The sequence below is a fragment of the Staurois parvus genome, unplaced genomic scaffold (genome assembly GCF_062004578.1).
Source record: "Staurois parvus isolate SC_StPar_1 unplaced genomic scaffold, SC_StPar_1.0 ptg003809l, whole genome shotgun sequence".
Taxonomy (NCBI): domain Eukaryota; kingdom Metazoa; phylum Chordata; class Amphibia; order Anura; family Ranidae; genus Staurois; species Staurois parvus.
The window spans coordinates 17,076-38,328 of NW_028321605.1; the positions used below are offsets into that span (position 1 = coordinate 17,076).

At 49.8% G+C, this 21,253-nt stretch overlaps 1 pseudogene across 1 annotated transcript; it reads right to left on the minus strand.

The window, feature by feature from the left end:
• Positions 1 to 1,565: 1,565 nt before the first annotated feature.
• On the minus strand, positions 1,566 to 10,855 carry LOC149427396 (PAK4-inhibitor inka1 pseudogene; annotated as a pseudogene). The gene is made up of 2 exons (XR_016311292.1): positions 10,314 to 10,855; positions 1,566 to 2,580 (listed from the first exon to the last, which is right to left on the minus strand). The product of XR_016311292.1 is annotated as a PAK4-inhibitor inka1 pseudogene (transcript).
• Between the last annotated feature and the right edge of the window lie 10,398 nt (positions 10,856 to 21,253).

The following is a 21,253-nucleotide window of genomic DNA, read 5'->3' on the forward strand; positions in this document are numbered from 1 at the left end:
GATTGTGAGAAAAACAATTCAAAACCCACGTTTGACTGCACGATCCCTCCAGAAAGATCTGGCAGACACTGGAGTTGTGGTACACTATTCCACTATAAAGAGATACTTGTACAAATATGGTCTTCATGGAAGAGTCATCAGAAGAAAACCTCTTCTACGTCCTCACCACAAAAATCATCGTTTGAACTTTGCAAACGAACATATAGACAAGCCTGATGCATTTTGGAAACAAGTTCTGTGGACCGATGAGGTTAAAATTTAACTTTTTGGCCGGAATGAAGAAAGGTACGTTTGGAGAAGAAGGGGCACAGAATTTAATGAAAAGAACCTCTGTCCAATTGTTAAGCATGGGGTTGGATCAATCATGCTTTGGGGTTGTGTTGCAGCCAGTGGCACAGGGAACATCTCACGAGTAGAAGGAAAAATGGATTCAATAAAATTTCAGCAAATTTTGGAAGGTAACTTGATGCCATCTGTGAAAAAGCTGAAGTTAAAGAGAGGATGGCTTCTACAAATGGATAATGATCCTAAACACACCTCGAAATCCACGGGGGATTACATCAAGAGGCGTAAACTGAAGGTTTTGCCATGGCCTTCACAATCTCCTGACCTCAACATAATTGAAAATCTATGGATAGACCTTAAAAGAGCCGTGCGTGACAGACAGCCCAGAAATCTCAAAGAACTGGAAGACGTTTGTAAGGAAGAATGGGCAAAGATACCTCAAACAAGAATTGAAAGACTCTTGGCTGGCTACAAAAAGCGTTTACAAGCTGTGATACTTGCCAAAGGGGACAGTACAAGATATTAACTCTGCAGGGGGCCCAAACTTTTGCAGACGCCATTTTTTTGTTTTCTGTTATTTTGAAAGTGTAAATGATGGAAATAAAATCTAACTTTTGTTGACATATTATAAGAATGTCTAATCTGTAATTTGATGCCTTTTGGAGATTTTTCCATCTTTCCTTGGCTTCTTTATGCACATTATTACAAATTTTTAGCTGGGGTGCCCAAACTTTCCATCCCCACTGTATATTTGAAATGTATTTTTAAAAATATTTTTCATATATTTTGTAATAAAAACACATTTCAACATGCAGTATGCGTATATATATATATTAAAAAATAAGGTTTTTCCCTGAAAGCATTTTGTTAAATCTGCTTCAGAAGTACAAAAAAAATACTGTGTATATATATATATATATATATATATATATTTATTGAAGTATATTTTGAAATATATGGAATACGGCCAAAATTGTAGTATTTCAAGTATATGTCAATATATTTGGGAAGAATATTTTTAAAATCTATTTTTCTCCCATGTGGGGAATGTCCTCAGCAGACACCATCTGGGAGCCCCGTGTGCACCGTTAACATATGTAGGAGCGTGTGTCTCCAGCCCAGCTCCACATTTACATGACAAGAGGGAGATGGGGGGGGGGGGTTGTGTACTGACAAGGGATGAACATTCCTGCTGGGACCCTCATTAATTAGATCACCGCCGTCTTCTGTCATTGTCCCCCTTCCGCAGGGGACACGGCATACAAGGAGCACACACGGCGTTCTGAAAATAAAAGGCCGGTTTATTGTAAAATAAAAAAAAATAAAAATAATAATAATTATAAAAATACAATAATATAAAATCTGTACATCTATCTACAGTATATACACAGCGTGCGTGCGTCCGTCTCAAAAAAAGCCAGAACCGTCGCTGCATATGATTGGCTGCCGGCTGCGGCAGTGCAGCATTCCCGTCGAGGCCTCTGAGATGTTGGAGAGGGATTGGTGGTAGAAGGGCGAGAGCGGGCGGCAGCCCAGCTGAGGGCAGGAGAGGCGTTTGGCGGCCTCTTGCTCCGGCCGCTCGCGAGTCCGCGACATGTTGCCCAGGCGTTTCTTGACGTTCCCAGACAGGCTGATGAGGAAGCCGTGGGGCTTATTCAGCCACCGAGTCCGCCGGTCCTCCTCCTCGCCGTTTTCCGGAAGGTCCATCCACTGCTTGACCAGATCGGCGAAACTATTGTCCCCGAGAACCAACGGTTGGCGGCTGCGGCTCTGGGACAGCAGGCAGCCCGTCCAGTCCTGGGAGCCGATGCCCCCCGCCATTCCGATGCCCCCCCATTGTTCCAGGCAAACGTCTGACGTGGATTTGGGGCGCACTCTCCCTTGTCTGTTACGCAGCAATCCCCCCGAAGCCAAACGTGAACATGGCGGCACGTTGTGTCTGCGCAGCACGGGTGGAGCCGGCCTCTGTTCTTCCTCTTCGACGTCCTCCTCCTCTTCCTCCCCTCGCAGGGAGCTCCCCGAAACCTCCGAGTAGCCAGAGTCCCATTCCAGGCCGCGCTGAGCGCAGCTCGCCGTCGACACGTCGTTGGGTAGATCCGTGCAGCAGGCGGAGTCCGCCTCGGACAGGTCGGAGGTGCGGTGGGAAGAGCGGATGTCACGTTTCACCGGCCTGCGGGTGGGGGGGGGAGCCGACTCCGCAGCGGGAGGAGACGGGGGAGGCGCGGAGCGTTTCAGGTCATGCAGGACGCGGAACATGCACTCCATTCGTGCGGCAGAAGCGGATTCCCTCATACACTGCGGGGAAGAGAAAGGAAAAGACGTGAGAATTCCAGACCGGTACAATAATCACACACACGTACAATGAATCTATACATCCGTCTAGGTGTCACAATATTCCCTCCTTGAATCGTCTGCTGCATTAGGAGCCCGCACGCCTACGCTCCCCGCCAGGCGCTCCGCGCGGTTTCGTTCAAGGCGGTAGGCGAGCTGGAACATGACATGAAGGAGCTGGTTCTGGCAGTGGGCGAGGGGGCTCGCTGCACGCCCCAAATCCTTGGCACACGCCCGACAGCACTGGGAGGGGGTATGGGGAGAGGAATACATCCCCCCAGGCACAAGGCAAAGAAAGGAGGGCAGTCTCATTCATATTCTACAACCAACCCCCCCTTCCCTGTACACACAGAGGGGACAGGCAGGAGCCTGCACACTGCCTGAGGCGGCCCGGACACCCACAGCCCATTAACCCTCTCCCTGCCGCCTCCCTCCCCGCCTTCTGTTTGCTTTGGCTGCACATTGCTCTCCCCATCTGCTAAACATCTGTGTGTGCGTGGCTTTGTTCTGAGCCTGCAGACTGCGGGGCCCCCACTACGCTGCGCCTGCATGCAACCTGACCGCATGCCTTGGGATGCCGACATAGAGCGGGACTATGGGCCACCAAGGGCCCGCGTGCCACCTGATCGCATGCCTTGGGATGCTGATATGGAGCGGGACTATGGGCCACCGAGGGCCTGCGTACAACCTTAATAGTGGTCCTAAGTGCATGTACATGGAACCTGATCACAGCCTGGTTTGCCTACATGGAACCCGATTGTGGGCCTCCATGCAACTTAATAGTGGTCCTAAGTGCACCTACATGGAACCCAATCACAGCCTGGTATGCCTACATGGAACTTGATTGTGGGCCACCGAGGGCCTGCGTGCACCTTAATAGTGGTCCTAAGTGCATGTACATGGAACTTGATCACAGCCTGGTATGCCTACATGGAAGTTGATTGTGGGCCACCAAGTGCCTGCATGCAACTTAATAGTGGTCCTAGGTGTGCCTGCGTGCAACTTAATAGTGGTCCTAAGTGCACCTACATGGAACCCAATCACAGCCTGGTATGCCTACATGGAACTTGATTGTGGGTCTCCATGCAACTTAATAGTGGTCCTAAGTGCATGCACATCACAAACCTTGGCGTGCCTGCATGCAACTTATTTCTGGGTCTTGGCGTGCCTGCATGCAACTTACTAGTGGTCCTACTGTAGGTGCACCTACATGGAATCCGATCACATACCTTGGTATGCCTACACGGAACGTAACTATGGGCCACCGAGTGCCTGCATGCAACTTAATAGTGGTCCTAAGTGCACCTACTATGAGCAATATGCAGTATATGCGACTCGATCACATGCCTTGATAGGTCTACATGGAACTTGATCACAGCCTGGTATGCCTACATGGAACTTGATTGTGGGCCTCCATGCAACTTAATAGTGGTCCTAGGTGCACCTACTATGAGCAATATGCAGTATATGTGACTCGATCACATGCCTTGATAGGTCTACATGGAACTTGAATGTGGGCCACCGTAGGCCTGCATTCAACTTAATAGTGGTCCTAAGTGCATGCACATCCCAAACCTTGGTTTGCCTGCATGCACCTTTTTTGTGGGCCTTGGTGTGCCTGTGTGCAACTTAATAGTAGTCCTAGGTGCACCTACATGGAATTATATCACAGCTTTGGTATGCCTACATGGAACATGACTATGGGCCTCAGTGCACCTGCCTGCAACTTAATAGTGGTCCTAGGTGCACCTACATGGAACCTGATCACAGCGTTGGCATGCCTACATGGAACTTGATTGTGGTCCTCCATGCAACTTAATAGCGGTCCTAAGTGCACCTACATGGAATTTGATCATAGCCTTGGTATGCCTACATGGAACATGACTATGGGCCACAGTGCGCCTGCCTGCAACTTACTAGTGGTCCTAGGTGCACCTACATGGAACCTGATCACAGCGTTGGCATGCCTACATGGAACTTGATTGTGGTCCTCCATGCAACTTAATAGTGGTCCTAAGTGCACCTACTATGAGCAATATGCAGTATATGCAACTCGATCACATGCCTTGATAGGTCTACATGGAACGTTACTATGGGCCACCGTAGGCCTGCATGCAACTTAATAGTGGTCCTAAGTGCACCTACATGGAACCTGATCATAGCCTTGGTATGCCTACATGGAACATGACTATGGGCCACAGTGCACCTGCCTGCAACTTACTAGTGGTCCTAGGTGCACCTACATGGAACCTGATCACAGCCTGGCATGCCTACATGGAACTTGATTGTGGGCCTCCATGCAACTTAATAGTGGTCCTAAGTGCACCTACTATATGCAGTATATGCAACTCGATCACATGCCGTGGTATGTCTACATGCAACCTAATCACATGCTTTGATGTACCTGCATACAACTTAATATTGGGTCTAGGTGCACCTACATGGAACTTGACCACAGCCTTGGCATGTCTACATGGAACTTGCATTCAACTTAATAGTAGTCCTAAGTGTACCGACATCACATGCCTTGGTTCGCCTGCATGCAACTTAATCATGGGCCTCAGTATGGTTGCATGCAACGTATTAGTGGTCCTAAGTGTACCTACATGCAACTTGATCCCATGCCTTGGCAGGGCTTTTTTTCAGGGGGAATGTGGGGGGAACACAGTTCTGGCGCCTCCAGCACTGAATGTATGTAATGGCAAGGGGTGCTGGGGTGTACTGGAGGGTCTATTGATGCTGGCTGCTGGGGGATCTATTGTCACTGGATGGATCTATTTTTGCTTGGTGGTCTATTGTTGTTGGAGATAGATCTACAGTTGTTGAAGATCACTTGTTGCTGGAAGGCATCTACTGTTCAGGGAAGATCTGTTGTTGCTGCTGGGGGGTGTTATTGCTGGGGTGGTATTTTGTTGCAGGGGTCCATTGTTGCTGAGAGAATCTACTGTTTCTGGAGTGGGGCTATTGTTGCTGGCTGCAGGGGATCTATTTTACTGCTTTTCTTGTAATCATTAAGAAATTCCATACAAAATTGTACTTGGCTCTGTAAAAGGAGCAGCACGGGGAGGTGGGTAGGGGTAGGCACCAAGGAACGTTGCTCGGAGGTGGGTAGGGGTAGGCACCAAGGAACGTTGCTCGGAGGTGGGTAGGGGTAGGCACCAAGGGACGGTGCTCAGAGGTGGGTAGGGGTAGGCACCAAGGGACGGTGCTCAGAGGTGGGTAGGGGTAGGCACCAAGGGACGGTGCTCAGAGGTGGGTAGGGGTAGGCACCAAGGGACGGTGCTCGGAGGTGGGTAGGGGTAGGCACCAAGGGACGGTGCTCGGAGGTGGGTAGGGGTAGGCACCAAGGGACGGTGCTCGGAGGTGGGTAGGGGTAGGCACCAAGGGACGGTGCTCGGAGGTGGGTAGGGGTAGGCACCAAGGGACGGTGCTCGGAGGTGGGTAGGGGTAGGCACCAAGGAACGTTGCTCAGAGGTGGGTAGGGGTAGGCACCAAGGGACGGTGCTCAGAGGTGGGTAGGGGTAGGCACCAAGGGACGGTGCTCGGAGGTGGGTAGGGGTAGGCACCAAGGGACGGTGCTCGGAGGTGGGTAGGGGTAGGCACCAAGGGACGGTGCTCAGAGGTGGGTAGGGGTAGGCACCAAGGGACGGTGCTCAGAGGTGGGTAGGGGTAGGCACCAAGGGACGGTGCTCAGAGGTGGGTAGGGGTAGGCACCAAGGGACGGTGCTCAGAGGTGGGTAGGGGTAGGCACCAAGGGACGGTGCTCAGAGGTGGGTAGGGGTAGGCACCAAGGGACGGTGCTCGGAGGTGGGTAGGGGTAGGCACCAAGGGACGGTGCTCGGAGGTGGGTAGGGGTAGGCACCAAGGGACGGTGCTCGGAGGTGGGTAGGGGTAGGCACCAAGGGACGGTGCTCGGAGGTGGGTAGGGGTAAGGAACCAAGGGACGGTGCTCGGAGGTGGGTAGGGGTAAGGAACCAAGGGACGGTGCTCGGAGGTGGGTAGGGGTAAGGAACCAAGGGACGGTGCTCGGAGGTGGGTAGGGGTAAGGAACCAAGGGACGGTGCTCGGAGGTGGGTAGGGGTAGGAACCAAGGGGTGGTGCTCGGAGGTGGGTAGGGGTAGGAACCAAGGGGTGGTGCTTGGAGGTGGGTAGGGGTAGGAACCAAGGGACGGTGCTCGGAGGTGGGTAGGGGTAGGCACCAAGGGACGCTGCTCGGAGATGGGTAGGGGTAGGAACCAAGGGGTGGTGCTCGGAGGTGGGTAGGGGTAGGCACCAAGGGACGCTGCTCGGAGGTGGGTAGGGGTAGGAACCAAGGGACGCTGCTCGGAGGTGGGTAGGGGTAGGCACCAAGGGACGGTGCTCGGAGGTGGGTAGGGGTAGGCACCAAGGGACGGTGCTCGGAGGTGGGTAGTGGTAGGAACCAAGGGACGGTGCTCGGAGGTGGGTAGGGGTAGGAACCAAGGGGTGGTGCTCGGAGGTGGGTAGGGGTAGGAACCAAGGGACGGTGCTCGGAGGTGGGTAGGGGTAGGAACCAAGGGACGGTGCTCGGAGGTGGGTAGGGGTAGGCACCAAGGGACGCTGCTCGGAGGTGGGTAGGGGTAGGAACCAAGGGACGGTGCTCGGAGGTGGGTAGGGGTAGGAACCAAGGGACAGGGCTCGGAGGTGGGTAGGGGTAGGAACCAAGAGAAGGTGCTCGGAGGTGTGTAAGGGGAGCGGAAACAAGGGGTGACTCAGAAGGGGGGAGTTCCTGCACTTATTCTCTGAGCAAATCGCCCTCTACCTTGGTATGCCTCCATGCAACTTAACCATCTGCCCCAGTGCACCTTGATCACATGCCTTGATGCTCCTGCATGCAACTTGATTGTATGATGCCCAGTCTGTGACTCGGCTCACCGCAGTCATGGCTGCTTCCTATGTATGAATTGCAGCGATAATCGGCCGAGTCCGGCGTGTCGGTACTATCAGTGGGGTAGGAAGTCACCAGAACTCCAAGTATGCATTACCAAGACTTATGGCGGTGATGTCACAGAGGTCCAGATGCCGATGTTGCGGCACCTCGCAGGGTCCTCTCTTTTTTAAGACAACTTAGTGAGCACCGAGGAGACCCCGCAAGGTCTCAAAAAAAATTGGTATCCTGACCTCTGTGATATTCTGAGTTCATATTGAATCTTGGGAACCTGTACATGGGAGAGTTCTGGTGACTTCCCATCCTGGGCTCCACGTGGTACAAAGACACATCTGCCGTGGTCACTATGAGCAGAATGAACAATGTATGTCCATGACTTGTAGTAACAATTTGGGATGATGACTTGTAGTAACAATGTAGCAATGTGTGTCCATGACTTGTAGTAACAATGTGTGTCCATGCAATTTGGGATGATGACGTGTAGTAAGGATTTGGGATGATGAATTGTAGTAACAATGTAACAATGTGTGTCCATGACTTGTAGTAATGATTTGGGATGATGACTTGTAGTATCAATGTAACAACATATGTCCATGACTTGTAGTAACAATGTAACAATGTGTGTCCATGACTTGTAGTAACGATTTAGGATGATGACTTGTAGTAACGATTTAGGATGATGACTTGTAGTAACGATTTGGGATGATGACTTGTAGTATCAATGTGTGTCCATGACTTGTAGTAACAATGTAACAATGTGTGTCCATGACTTGTAGTAACAATGTGCATCCTTGAGTTTGGCGTTTTGCCGCCTTGTCTGTCTGATGATGGTAATCATATGATCACATGTGCTTTATATTCTATGTGATACTCTGAGTGACTCTCATCCCCGGGGGGTATATTACTTCTCTTACTCATATCTCTGTCATGTCATCTATCACTTCCTGCCCCCCATACAGGATTTGCTCCATTTCCTGCCCCCGTTGGTGACTCAGTGCCAGGCTGCACGGAACACACTTTGGGCAAGCTCAGAAAGAATTTTATTTTGTGGCACAAAACTGAACCTCCAACGTGTTTTGGGGACTCCAAACTCCCTCTTCATCCGAGATCTCAGACCATCAGACTGTCAGCGTGGTGCCCCGGATTATTTTGGGATCCCTGAGGAAGGCGGGAGTTTTGGGCCCCCGAAACGTGTTGACTTTTTGATTTTAAGGATGAAAGTGGCACAAAGTTTGAGTAAGCCCAGGAAGAATTTTATTTCATGGCACAAAATCGAAAATACAACAAGTTTCAGGAGCTCAAAACCTCTTCATCGGGAATCCCTAATCATTAGACAGCGTGGTGCCCCGGATTATTTTGGGATCCCTGAGGAAGGCAGGAGTTTTGAGCCCCCGAAACGTGTTGACTTTCCAATCCTGTGTGGTGAAATGAAATTCTTCCTGGACTCTCCTCCTGGACTCTCCTCCTGGACTCTCATCCTGGACTCTCCTGGCTGCACTGGCCACCTCTAGGAATTTGATTCTTCTACCTTCCGTCTACACCGGGGTCCAGCACTCCACCAACATATACCAGGCAGCATGTGAGTGAAGTAGATGGCAAGCTCCTGGGGTGAGTGGATGGAACCAGCCAGGGTACCTGTAGATGTTGGGGATTCTGGCCAATGCTTGGAGAGACCCAACAGATGAACCCGGACAACATGACTGAAGGAGAAAATGAAAAGAAAATCCCACCACCTCCAGGACTTCAGTACAAGTTTCCAATCTGTTCCTAATTTGGCCGATCTGTGATGAAGAGGGGAAAGCCGATCAGGGGACGGCCATGCTGGAAATTTCCCTCCAGTTCCCCATTATCAGTGCAGACGTAAGTCTGGTTATTGGATTGAATAAAAAAAATAACCGAATGATTCCCAGCCAACTGTCCTCCAATGACTTCATAGATCAGCTCTCTGTCCCCGGAGTCCTGCCTATCCTTGGCTGACTCCCAACCCAGACAGTCCCCCACCACTAAGGGACCAGGTCACTGACTCTGCACTAGCCCATCAGTCCCTCCTGCTGAATCCCACATCCCGTCCCTGATCAGAGCCGCACAATAACATTTCCTCACACAAGACATTCCTGCAGATCCGGCCTGTCCCAACATGAAGAGGCAGAGAAATAATCCCCAACTAGACCAGTCCCAACCTCCAATACAGAGCGCCAAATCTCAATACTGAGAGCCAAATCCCAATACAGAGAGCCACATCCCAATACAGAGAGTCAAATCCCAATACTGAGAGCCAAATTCCAATACAGAGAGTCAAATCCCAATACTGAGAGCCACATCCCAATACTGAGAGCCAAATCCCAATACTGAGAGCCACATCCCAATACAGAGAGTCAAATCCCAATACAGAGAGCCACATCCCAATACAAGGAGAAAAATCCCAATACAAGGAGAAAAATCCCAATACTGAGAGCCAAATCCCAATACAAGGAGAAAAATCCCAATAAAGAGACACATCCTAATACAGAGAGACCTCTACTAATAAAAAGAGGTAGAACTTCTAATACAGAGGCTGTGCAGAGGACAGGAGGCAGCTGTTGTGCACAGGTTGGATCTGAATATGGGATGGGGGGGGGGTGCTGCACACCATAGAGGACACATAGGAGCCCCCCCCCCCCCCGGAGTCATACAGGTTTGGAGGAACTACAAGTCTCAGCACAGCCTCTATACAGGATATTTCCCTCTTATTAAAGATACATTTTATAATGTTGAATAGAGAGTATTAGACTTTTGTAGAACAAAAACTCACCAACTGAATGGTGGACCCCAGAGGGGTCTCCGCACACCCCAGGACCCGGGACAGGCTCTTGCAGGGTGGAAGGGACTCTGGCAGGGTGGAAGGACTCTTGTAGGGTGGAAGGATGGAGGGACTCTTGCAGAGTGGAAGGATGGAAGGACTCTTGTAGGGTGGAAGGACTCTTGCAGGGTGGAAGGATGGAAGGACTCTTGCAGGGTGGAAGGATGGAAGGACTCTTGCAGGGTGGAAGGATGGAAGGACTCTTGCAGGGTGGAAGGACTCTTGCAGGGTGGAAGGATGGAAGGACTCTTGCAGGGTGGAAGGATAGAAGGACTCTTGCAGGGTGGAAGGATAGAAGGACTCTTGCAGGGTGGAAGGATGGAAGGACTCTTGCAGGGTGGAAGGATGGAAGGACTCTTGCAGGGTGGAAGGATGGAAGGACTCTTGCAGGGTGGAAGGATAGAAGGACTCTTGCAGGGTGGAAGGATGGAAGGACTCTTGCAGGGTGGAAGGATGGAAAGGGTTCTCTGCCTTTCTCTTCTCTGCTGCTTTCACATCCCAATTTTGCCTTTAGACTGAGCCTGGCTCCTCCCCTCTGCCCTCCTGCCTGGACAGCAGCCTATCAGAGCAGAGCACTCCCACCCCCAGCATTTGGGTTCTGTGCACAGACTTTCCTAAGTAAGAAGAGAAGTATTTCCAGGCGGATATTTCGCACATTGTGTGTCGGGAAGGGATTTGTGCAGCAAGACGTCTGACCATGGCCAAATCTCTATTCGCGGGAGTTGGGGATGGAGATGACTGGAGAGAAGATGAATGGGGTGCCCAGGGATTCTCTGAGTCTGGGGTGTAATGGGGTGCCCAGGGATTCTCTGAGTCTGGGGTGTAATGGGGTGCCCAGGGATTCTCTGAGTCTGAGGTGTAATGAGGTGCACAGTCTGGGGTGTAATGGGGTGCACAGGGAGCCTCTGTATCTGGGGTGTAATGGGATTCACATGGAGCCTCTGAGTTTGGGGTATAATGGGGTACACAGGGAGCCTCTGAGTCTGTGGTGTAATGGGGTGCCCAGGAATCCTCTGAGTCTGGGGTGTAATGGGGTGCACAGGGAGTCTCTGAGTCTGATGTAATGGGGTGCACAGAGACCCTCTGAGTCTGGGGTGTAATGGGGTGCACAGAGACCCTCTGAGTCTGGGGTGTAATGGGGTGCCCAGGGATCCTCTGAGTCTGTGGTGTAATGGGGTGCACAGGGAGTCTCTGAGTCTGATGTAATGGGGTGCACAGAGACCCTCTGAGTCTGCGGTGTACTGTTTTGCACAGGGAGCCTCTGAGTCTGGGGTGTAATGGAGTGCTCAGGGAGCCTCTGAGTCTGCGGTGTACTGTTTTGCACAGGGAGCCTCTGAGTCTGGGGTGTAATGGGGTGCACAGGGAGCCTCTGAGTCTGCAGTGTACTGTTTTGCACAGGGAGCCTCTGAGTCTGGGGTGTAATGGGGTGCACAGGGAGCCTCTTTATCTGGGGTGCAATGGGATTCACATGGAGCCTCTGAGTTTGGGGTATAATGGGGTGCACAGGAAGCCTCTAGGTCGGGGGTGGATTGGGGTGCACAGGGAGCTTCTGTAGCTGGGGTGTAATGGGGTGCACATGGAGCCTCTGAGTTTGGGGTATAATGGGGTGCACAGGGACTCACTGAGCCTAGGGTGTAACAGAGTTTGCAGAGACTCTCTGAGCTTGGGGTGTAGTTGGGGGCACAGAGACCCCCCCCAAGTCTATGGAGTAATAACAGGAGCAGAGACCACCTGAGTCAGGGTTAGAGTGCGGCACACAAGGATCTCCTAAATTTGGGATGCAATGAGGGTGCACAAGGACCCCCAGTCTGGTATGTAATGGGGGGGGGGGGGACTCCCTGAATCTGCTGTATAGTGTGTGTGTGTGTGTGTGTGTGTGTGGGGGGGGGGGGGATCTGGGGTGTTATGAGGGGCATGGGGATCTCCTAAGTCTTGGAGGGGCAGGATTCCTCTGAGTCTGGGGTGTAATGAGGTTCACAAGGACCCCCTGAATTTGTAGTATAATAGGGGGGCACAAAAAACACCTGAACCTGGGCTGTGGGGGTCAGGACTCCCTAAATCTGAGGTGTATTTTAGAGCACAGGGATCCCCAGTCTGGGATGTAATAGGAGGGGGGTGAGGGTCCACAGGGGATGAATGAAGTGTAATTTGTAATGTAAGGACCCTGGGGGAGGCAGATTTTCCAGTAATCAAAGAGCTTGCCTGTGGGGGGGGGCATTAATTGGTGGATGAGTCTTTCCAGGGTTCGCCCCAGGCCAGGATTTTTTTGCCTCATTTACATGTAAAATGGACTGACTACAGCATAAATCAGCCAAACAAAAGAAAAGAAGAGAGCCTGGAGCCCCCATTATAATACAGACCCCCCCCCCCCTGTACATGTCAATGGGACAAAAGTCAGGCAGCCTCCAGTCTTCTAAGTCTGTCTACATCATCTATCTATTATCTATCTATGACTCTCTATCATCTATCTATCTATCTATCCATCCATCCATCCCTCCCTCCCTCCCTCCCTCATCTATCTATGACTCTCTATCTATCTATCTATCTATCTATCTATCCATCCATCCCTCCCTCCCTCCCTCCCTCATCTATCTATCCATCCATCCTACGCCTATCTGGCTATTAAATTATTATTTGGGAAACGGCCACAATTTTCCACCCCTCCGGCTGCTGGTATAGTAACTGCCGTACTGAAAGTCGGTTGCGATCATCTTGTTAATTAAGTCAAGTGATAAGTTGGAAGATTTTTGGTATTCTCCAGATAGCCGCTTTGCTAGGAAATACATGAGACGGACTGATTTGCAGACTAGCAGTCCGAGTCAGCAGTGCCTTAGATGATCTCACGCTGCAGATCTACAGTTATGAGGCTCAAAGGGTAAAAGGAGGATATTTCAGGGCATTGCTTCAGTGTAAGGAATACTTCTAGATGTTCCCTATAACACAGCAAAGCTTCGCTTTTTGAGATCTGATCTACTTTAGGCCACGAAGAACTGTGATTATTGCTACGCTGGGGGTTTAGTTTCCGGACAGGATGGACGAGCCGGGTCTGTCCATCTCCAATGTGTCTCATTAGTTGTACAATGGGCACGGAGTATGACGAACAATGGGGGCTATATAGGCAGTGGCGTCCCTAGGCAGATGCAGGGGGTGAGCGCCGCACCGCGTGACACCGGACTCGCTCCACCAAAAGGTAAGTTGTAAAGGAAGCCGACGATCCCTGCAGGATGGATCGGATCTGGGGATTGAGCATAATGGATCAGACTCCGATCCATTATGCTCCCCAATCCACAGCTCCGATCCTTCCTGCGGAGATCGTCGGCTTGCTTTACAGCTTACCCTTTGGTGGAGCGAGTCCGGTGTCACCCTGTATAGGTTGCATGCCGACGATCCCCGCAGGATGGATGAAATCTGTGGATTGGGGAGGATAATGGATCGGACTGCGATCCATTATGCTCAATGCGCAGATCCGATCCATTCTGCGGGGATCGTCGGCATGCAACCTATACAGGACCCGTTCCACGAAAAGGTAAATTGTAAAGCAAGCCGACGATCCCCGCAGGATGGATCGGATCTGCACATTGAGCATAATGGATCGGAGTCCGATCCATTATGCTCAATCCGCAGATCCGATCCATCCTGCGGGGATCGTCGGAGGGGGTGTCACCAAGTGTGACACCAACCCTAGGGACGCCACTGTGTATAGGTGACAGACATGGGACATTACGAGTCATTATTATTATACCGGATTAATGTATCGCCAACAGTGTACTCAGCGCTGTACAACATGAGGGCAGACAGTACAACTGCAATACAAATGAATACAGGAGGATACACAGGGCCCGGCTCCACAGAGCTTACAATCTAAGAGGGATGATTGTATATTGGGACTCATCTATCCGTGTCGGACGCAATGCACAGTTGCATTTTTCCATCAGACACTTTGATAAATGAGGCATTTACATTGCAGATGGTCCTTTATGTTCTGCCACCTCCGCACAGGGACTGGTGGGGAATAAAAGGGGCATTTGATGGGTTCCCCCGGGGCAGGAGCCCATGACCTCCCTCGCCAGGAGATTCCCCCCATCGCAGAAACTCATTGCATTGCTGTTTCCGCTGTTTATATTGGAAGAATTCTTCTTCCCTGAGACAGCCATGGGGGGTTATAAGTCTTCCCCATCATGTGGCACAACTGCAGATCTGAACTGACTGCCAAAGGCAGGGCAGACACTGCCGCCTAATGGTCACTCTGTAGATGACAGCGCTGAGTGCAGAGAACCTCCGGTGTGAGATTTTGTGTTTAATAGCAGATTGATTATCTAAATAACTAATTAATAATACAGGTTGTGGGAGAAACTGCCAATAAGCTAACTCAGTGGTCTCCAAACTGTGGCCCGTGGCCCTTGGCCTGCCTCTATCTGGCCCACGGGGTACTATTCTTCCCACTAACGCCAACCAAAAGGCACAATTCCTCCCACTGATATAAACAATTACATACTGTTCCTCCAGCTAATATGAAGGATGGGATACTATTCCTCCAATACCAAGGATGGGGCACTATTACTCCAACAAATACCAATGATGGGGCACTATTCCTCCCACTGACACCAACGATGGGGCACTATTCCTCCCACTGACACCAACGATGGGGCACTATTCCTCCCACTGACACCAACGATGGGGCACTATTCCTCCCACTGACACCAACGATGGGGCACTATTCCTCCCACTGACACCAACGATGGGGCACTATTCCTCCCACTGACACCAACGATGGGGCACTATTCCTCCCACTGACACCAACGATGGGGCACTATTCCTCCCACTGACACCAATGATGGGGCACTATTCCTCCCACTGACACCAATGATGGGGCACTATTCCTCCCACTGATACCAATGATGGGGCACTATTCCTCCTTCCACTGACTACAAGCACTATGTAATTTTCTTTACTCCTACCCCCACTGGCCACTCCGGCCCTCCTATAGTCTGAAGGTCAGTAAACCGGCCGTGTATAGAAAGTTTGGAGACCCCCTGGGCTAACTGAACTCAATCAAAATAATTTCATGTCTGTGGCCACCCTGCTTTCTAAAATGAATCTATAACTGTTTTTTAATGGAAGGGTTAGACTGTCATCTGATTTAGTGGAGTGCGCTCCAGCCAAGAAAAGGGAGAAATTCGCCCTGGAGTGCATCAGCTTTAATAAGGAACTGGTGTATCCACCTCGCAATAGTGGAATAAGAAGCATGCTCTCCTCTATGGCACACGTGTCAAACACAATCCGGCCAACCAGGCCATTTCATGTGGCCCTCGCACCTCTTCTGCAACCCCCACCCCCGCTTCCCTTGTCTCTACCCCCACTTTGTCGCAGCAGAGGAGGACAGAATACTTCACCAGATCCTGCACTTCTCCATGCAGCTGTAGAGAGGCTCAAGATCCAAACAATGGGGTAGGCCCACAGATAGTCTGCCAGGAACCTGATGAGGTTTGAGTACCATGTTCACTTGGGATAATTTGGTGCTGTAACAAACACTGGAATGCCCTCTATCTCAATCCTGTAGAGCAAGCATTGAAGGAGCTTCGGGGGGGGGGGGGGGGGGGGGGAGGGGAAGTGAAGGTCAGGTTGAACTGACCCCACAGAGTCACCAGTGCATCCACTGCAAAGGCTAGAGGATAACTGGACCTGGCGGCAAACCTGCCGAGTTTGGTGCTAAACCCGGAACCCAGGAGGTCCACATCTGGCATCCTCTACTTGCAACAGAGCTCTTGAAACATCTTGGGGTGAAGAGGCCATTCTCTTTAGTCAAGACATTGATGACCAAGTTTTCTGCACTTGGGTGAGCTTGGCAGGCAGGGCTAGAGGGATATGTTCTAGCCAAGCCAGAACAAGATCATCTTCTCTTTGAGCTGTAGGACTTCCAGTGCCTCCTTGATGACTGATGTAAGCCAGCCCCTGCCATGGCATTGTCCAACTGGGTCCTAGTTAAAAGACCTAGTAGACAAGGTGTTGAGCACTGAAGAGTAACTGATTCACCCTTAGTTTCAGAATACAGATCAGGAGTTGAGCTTCCTCTGATGAACAAATACCTGTACTGGGGGGGTTCCTATAAATCCTACCCAGCCTGATGGGCTGGTATCTGTTGTGAGCACCTTCCAAACCATTGGGGAGAAAGATTCCAAACTGTGGTGACCAACCAACACCAGGGCAAGCCTGGTCCTGCTGGTCAGGTGTATAGGGCAATCCTAAGACTGTATCCTCTTGTCCCACATTATCAGAATGTGACGTTGCAATGATCTGGAATGAAAATGGGCATATGGAACTGCCTCAAAGGAGGACATCATTTTGCTTAGGAGCCTCATGCAAAAAAATGGAGGGTTGGGTGGCTCCTGGACTGCAGTGTCTGAACATGGGAACAGAAAGACTGGAGTTTGTCAAGGAAAAGGAAAACATTGGATAGGGTCGTGTCTAAGATCAGGCCCAGATACTCCATGAACCAGTTGAATTTTGGATATTGAGATCTGCCAAAATATCTTGTTATCTGCAGGGTCCATTGGACATTGACTGACTCCACTGTTCCCTCAAGAAGATTGTTCAAATATGTCACTAAGAGCATGCCCTGAGAATCAAGCAGAGCAAAAATAGGGGCTACTGCCTTGGTGAAGACCCAAGGTTCAGTGGACAGGCGAAAGAGAAGGACAACAAATTGGTGAGTTGCATGCCCACAACAAAACATAGACAATAATATCCCAGCAAGCTGGGCTAAGCAACCGTGGTGTTCACAGGGGCCAAGCAATGGTGAGGTGGAAGCAATGACATACAGAATTTTTGTACCCAGAGGAAACTGTTGAGAACCCTTAGATCCAGTATGGGGCAGATGCTATATCTTGCTTTCGGGATGGTGGACAGGCTTGAATTGAAAGCTCTCCTCTTCTGGATCAAGGGTGATGACCCCTTGAGAGCGGCTGCACTGGATAAATCCACTTTATTTTTTTCAGGGATGTTGGCAAGTTCTGATAAAATGAAGCAGGGTGGTGACAGGAACCAACATTCTCGTTTATAATCCCTGGATACAACATTCTTGGGAGCACCCCTGTGGGCTGTCTACTCTACTCATGTGGCAGATCACAAGAGCAAGTAGATTGGTCCTGGCCACCTAGCAATCTGTTACCAGTGCTGGAAGATCTTGCAGTATCCCCTCCAAAGAACCTGACCCCGATAGTCCAGATCACCGCTCCCTGTCTGAGCCGTATCACTTCTGATTCTTGCCTAACCTCTTCTGCAGTCAATCCTTCTTCAATATCATCTATGGAAGAATTCTCAGCTGCTGCATTTTTGAGCAAAATCGCAGCCATGATAGCTGACTCAGAATGCAAGGGCCAGGGCTGGACTGACCATTTGGAAACTTGGGCACTGCCCGAGGGCCCGGGGTCAGTAGGGGGCCCCATGACATGCCCCTGGTACCTTTTTTATAGGCTTTTTTGCAAGTTTCCACACCCTCCCCAGTTAGTCCCTCAATTCCGAGGCTGCATTTGATTCCGCACAGTTGGCCAAGGATGAGGAGGGTTGTACTATATCATTTGAGGATTTGGTACACAAGGAGTCAGTTAGTAGTCATTACTCCAAAAAAAACAATCTTGGTCCCTATCAACGCAGTCTGTACATTTCGAGATTTAGAGCTGTCTGTATCAGCTACAAGTGACTGGTCTAGCAGGCAATACGCACCATCCAGAATGGGCTTACTAGCACCAAAAAAAAAAAAGTAGACTTCTCCGTAACATCCATTTCTTGGAGTACAGGACATGGGATCTTTAGTCTTTACCATGGACTATAAGTAGCTACACCTACAGGTGATTGGACAGTGGCAAAAAGAAAGCTGCTGGGACATCCCCTCTCATTCCCAACTAGTCAGTTTTGCAGAAAGCAATAGGCCATCTTGTAAGCAAATTTCCCAACAGGTTCAAAAGTTGGCAGTTGAAGAGCTGAAAGAACCAGATTAAGGTTCCAAGGTGACACAGGGGAGTGTACAGGGATAAGATATGTGCAACGTCCTGCATAAAGGTCTTTGCTGAAAAATAAGAGGCCAACAGTCTCTAAAGCAGAACAGCCAATGCCAAGCTTTACCCTTCGATAGCACTCCAAGCCAGATACTGATCCAGACTGGGCTGAAAGGAGGAAAGAATGCTTCCCACAATGAAATGCACTTGTCTAAAACCAAACAAAATAGACCTTCCAGGTGGGATAGTAGACTTTCTAACCTTCAAGAGGGTAGGGATGACCAAATCCGATAGGCCTCTGTTCCCCAAGACCTCACTTTCCACAGCCATGCTGTCAAAAACAGTGACTGAGAAGCAGGTTAGTGTATTGGCCCCTAGGACAGAAGATCTGGGAAGGCCTACAGAGAGTCTGTCAGGTGTACCATGCTCTCTTAGGTCAATGAGAATCACTGGAATGTCCTTTTTCTCGAACTTGTGGAAGCAGACAACGGAGAATCTGGAGGAGTAAAAGTGTAGATAAATTTTAAAGAATTACACGGTATCACCAGAGAGCCCATTGGATAGGCCCGAGAGCCCCTGGACCTGACTACAAACCTGTCCAATTTGTTGTTGAATCTGGAAGCCAGAAGATCAATGTCTGGAGTCTCGTTGCCCACCTGTCCTGTTAAACCTCTGTATGGTCTTGGCCATCTCAGTTTCAGGGCCTTGGCAATCTTATTATAGCCTAGGCCAGGCCTTGAAATTTCCACTCGCCTGCTCACATTGGTGAGTGGAAATAAGGTGGGGGCAAGTGTGTCCCCAGGGCCGTCTTCCTGAGCAGGCTCGATGCTTAGGCCGGATCTGTCACTCGCATTGGGAGATGTCAGACTGCACAAAGATTGAGCAAAGTGAAAGCAAAGGAAGGAGTGTGTTATGCTCTCTGCCTCCCCCTAGAGTGCAGTACCCGGCTCTGTGAGTGAAGGTAACGAAGTACTGCAACTTTTTATAGGGTGGTGTACGTGTGCGTGCGCGCACACACACGCACGTGTCTGTATGTATGTACATGTGTATTTCTGTGTATATACATGTGTCTGTGCATTTCTGTGTATGTACATGTGTGTATGTGTCTGTACATATCTGTGTATGTATGAACAGGTGTCTGTATGTAAACCTACATGCATGGGTGGTTTGGTAAGGTTCAGGATGATGTGGTTATTATGGGTGGTAGAATATGGGGCATTTGAGGTATTGCTGGGTTGGATAGTAGGTAGGATATGCTTGGCAGAGTTATGGTTTTGTGAGTGATTATGGGGGGTTATGGTTGTATGCGGTGCATGGTCTAAGTATGATGGAGTGTTTAGGGGGACATTGGAGGCCCTGATGTAATGTGGGGGGACTCTGATGTAATGTGGGTAACATTTAACAGTGTCATTTCATGACATAATTTACGTGGACGTGTTCAGGGACGGAATTAGGGGTGTAGCAGGGTAGGGGTTGGGTGGGGCAACTGGTGGCGAGTAACTCTTACGGCCTGGCTAGTAGCTTGAAATTTTGAGCCCTGGCCTAGGCCATCTTTATGTAGAGCAACAATTCTTTTCTTCAGATCCTCAGAGTTCTTTGTCATGAGGTGCCATGCTGAACTTCCAGTGACCAGTATGAGAGAGTGATAGCGATAACACCAAATGTAACCCACCTGCTCCCCATTCACACCTGAGACCTTGTAACACTAACGAGTCACATGACCCCGGGGAGGGAAAATGGCTAATTGGGCCCAATTTGGACCTTGTCAGGGGGTGGACTCACTTTTGTTGCCAGAAGTTTAGATATTAAAATGCAGTGTGTTGAGTTATTCTGAGGGGACATCAAATTTTCATATTATACAACCTGTACACCGACTACGTCACATTGTAGCAACGTGTCATTTCTTCAGTGTTGTCACAGGAAAAGATAGAATCAAATGTTTACACAAATGTGAGGGGGGGGGGGGGCGACTCACTTCTGGGAGATAGTGTGTGTGTATTATATACATGCAGACACGTACATACATAGATACAGTTGTGTTCCAAATAATAGCAGTGTGATGAAAAAAGTGAATAAAGCTGAAAATCCTTCTAATAGCTTTTATTTCCATCCACACAAATGCATTGGGAACACGACACATTCTATTCCAAATCAAAACATGAAGAAAAATACATCAAATTTGTGTTGTTCCTCTAAAAAAAGTGAAGAAAAGTGAATATTAGACGGTTCAAAAAAATCGCAGTGTTTGTATTCTTCTTTACAAACTCAAACATTCACTATATAAACTGAGAAATGTTTGAAGGTTTTGCTTTCCTTTGAATGACTTCATGAATATTTGGTTGTAGTCGCACTGTTTCTGAGAACTGCTGTACATCTGTGTTGCATGGAGTCACCCAACTTCTGGCTCCTGTGATCAGGTATTCCAGCCCAGATGATTGGACCACATTCCACAGTTCTTCTCTATTTCTTGGTTTTGCCTCAGAAACGGCATTTTTGATGTCACCCCACAAGTTTTCTATTGGATTAAGATCCGGGGATTGGGCTGGCCACTCCATAACTTCCATCTTGTTGGTCTGGAACCAAGATGTTGCACGTTTACTGGTGTGTTTGGGGTCGTTGTCTTGTTGGAACACCCATTTCAAGGGCATTTCCTCGTCAGCATAAGGCAGCATGACCTCTTCAAGTATTCTGATGTATTCAAACTGATCCATGATCCCTGGTATGTGATAAATAGGCCCAACACCGTAGTATGAGAAACATCCCCATATCATGATGCTTGCACCACCATGCTTCACGGTCTTCACAGTGTACTGTGGCTTGAATTCAGTGTTTGGGGGTCGTCTGACAAACTGTCTCCGCCCACTAGACCCAAAAAGAACAATCTTACTTCCATCAGTC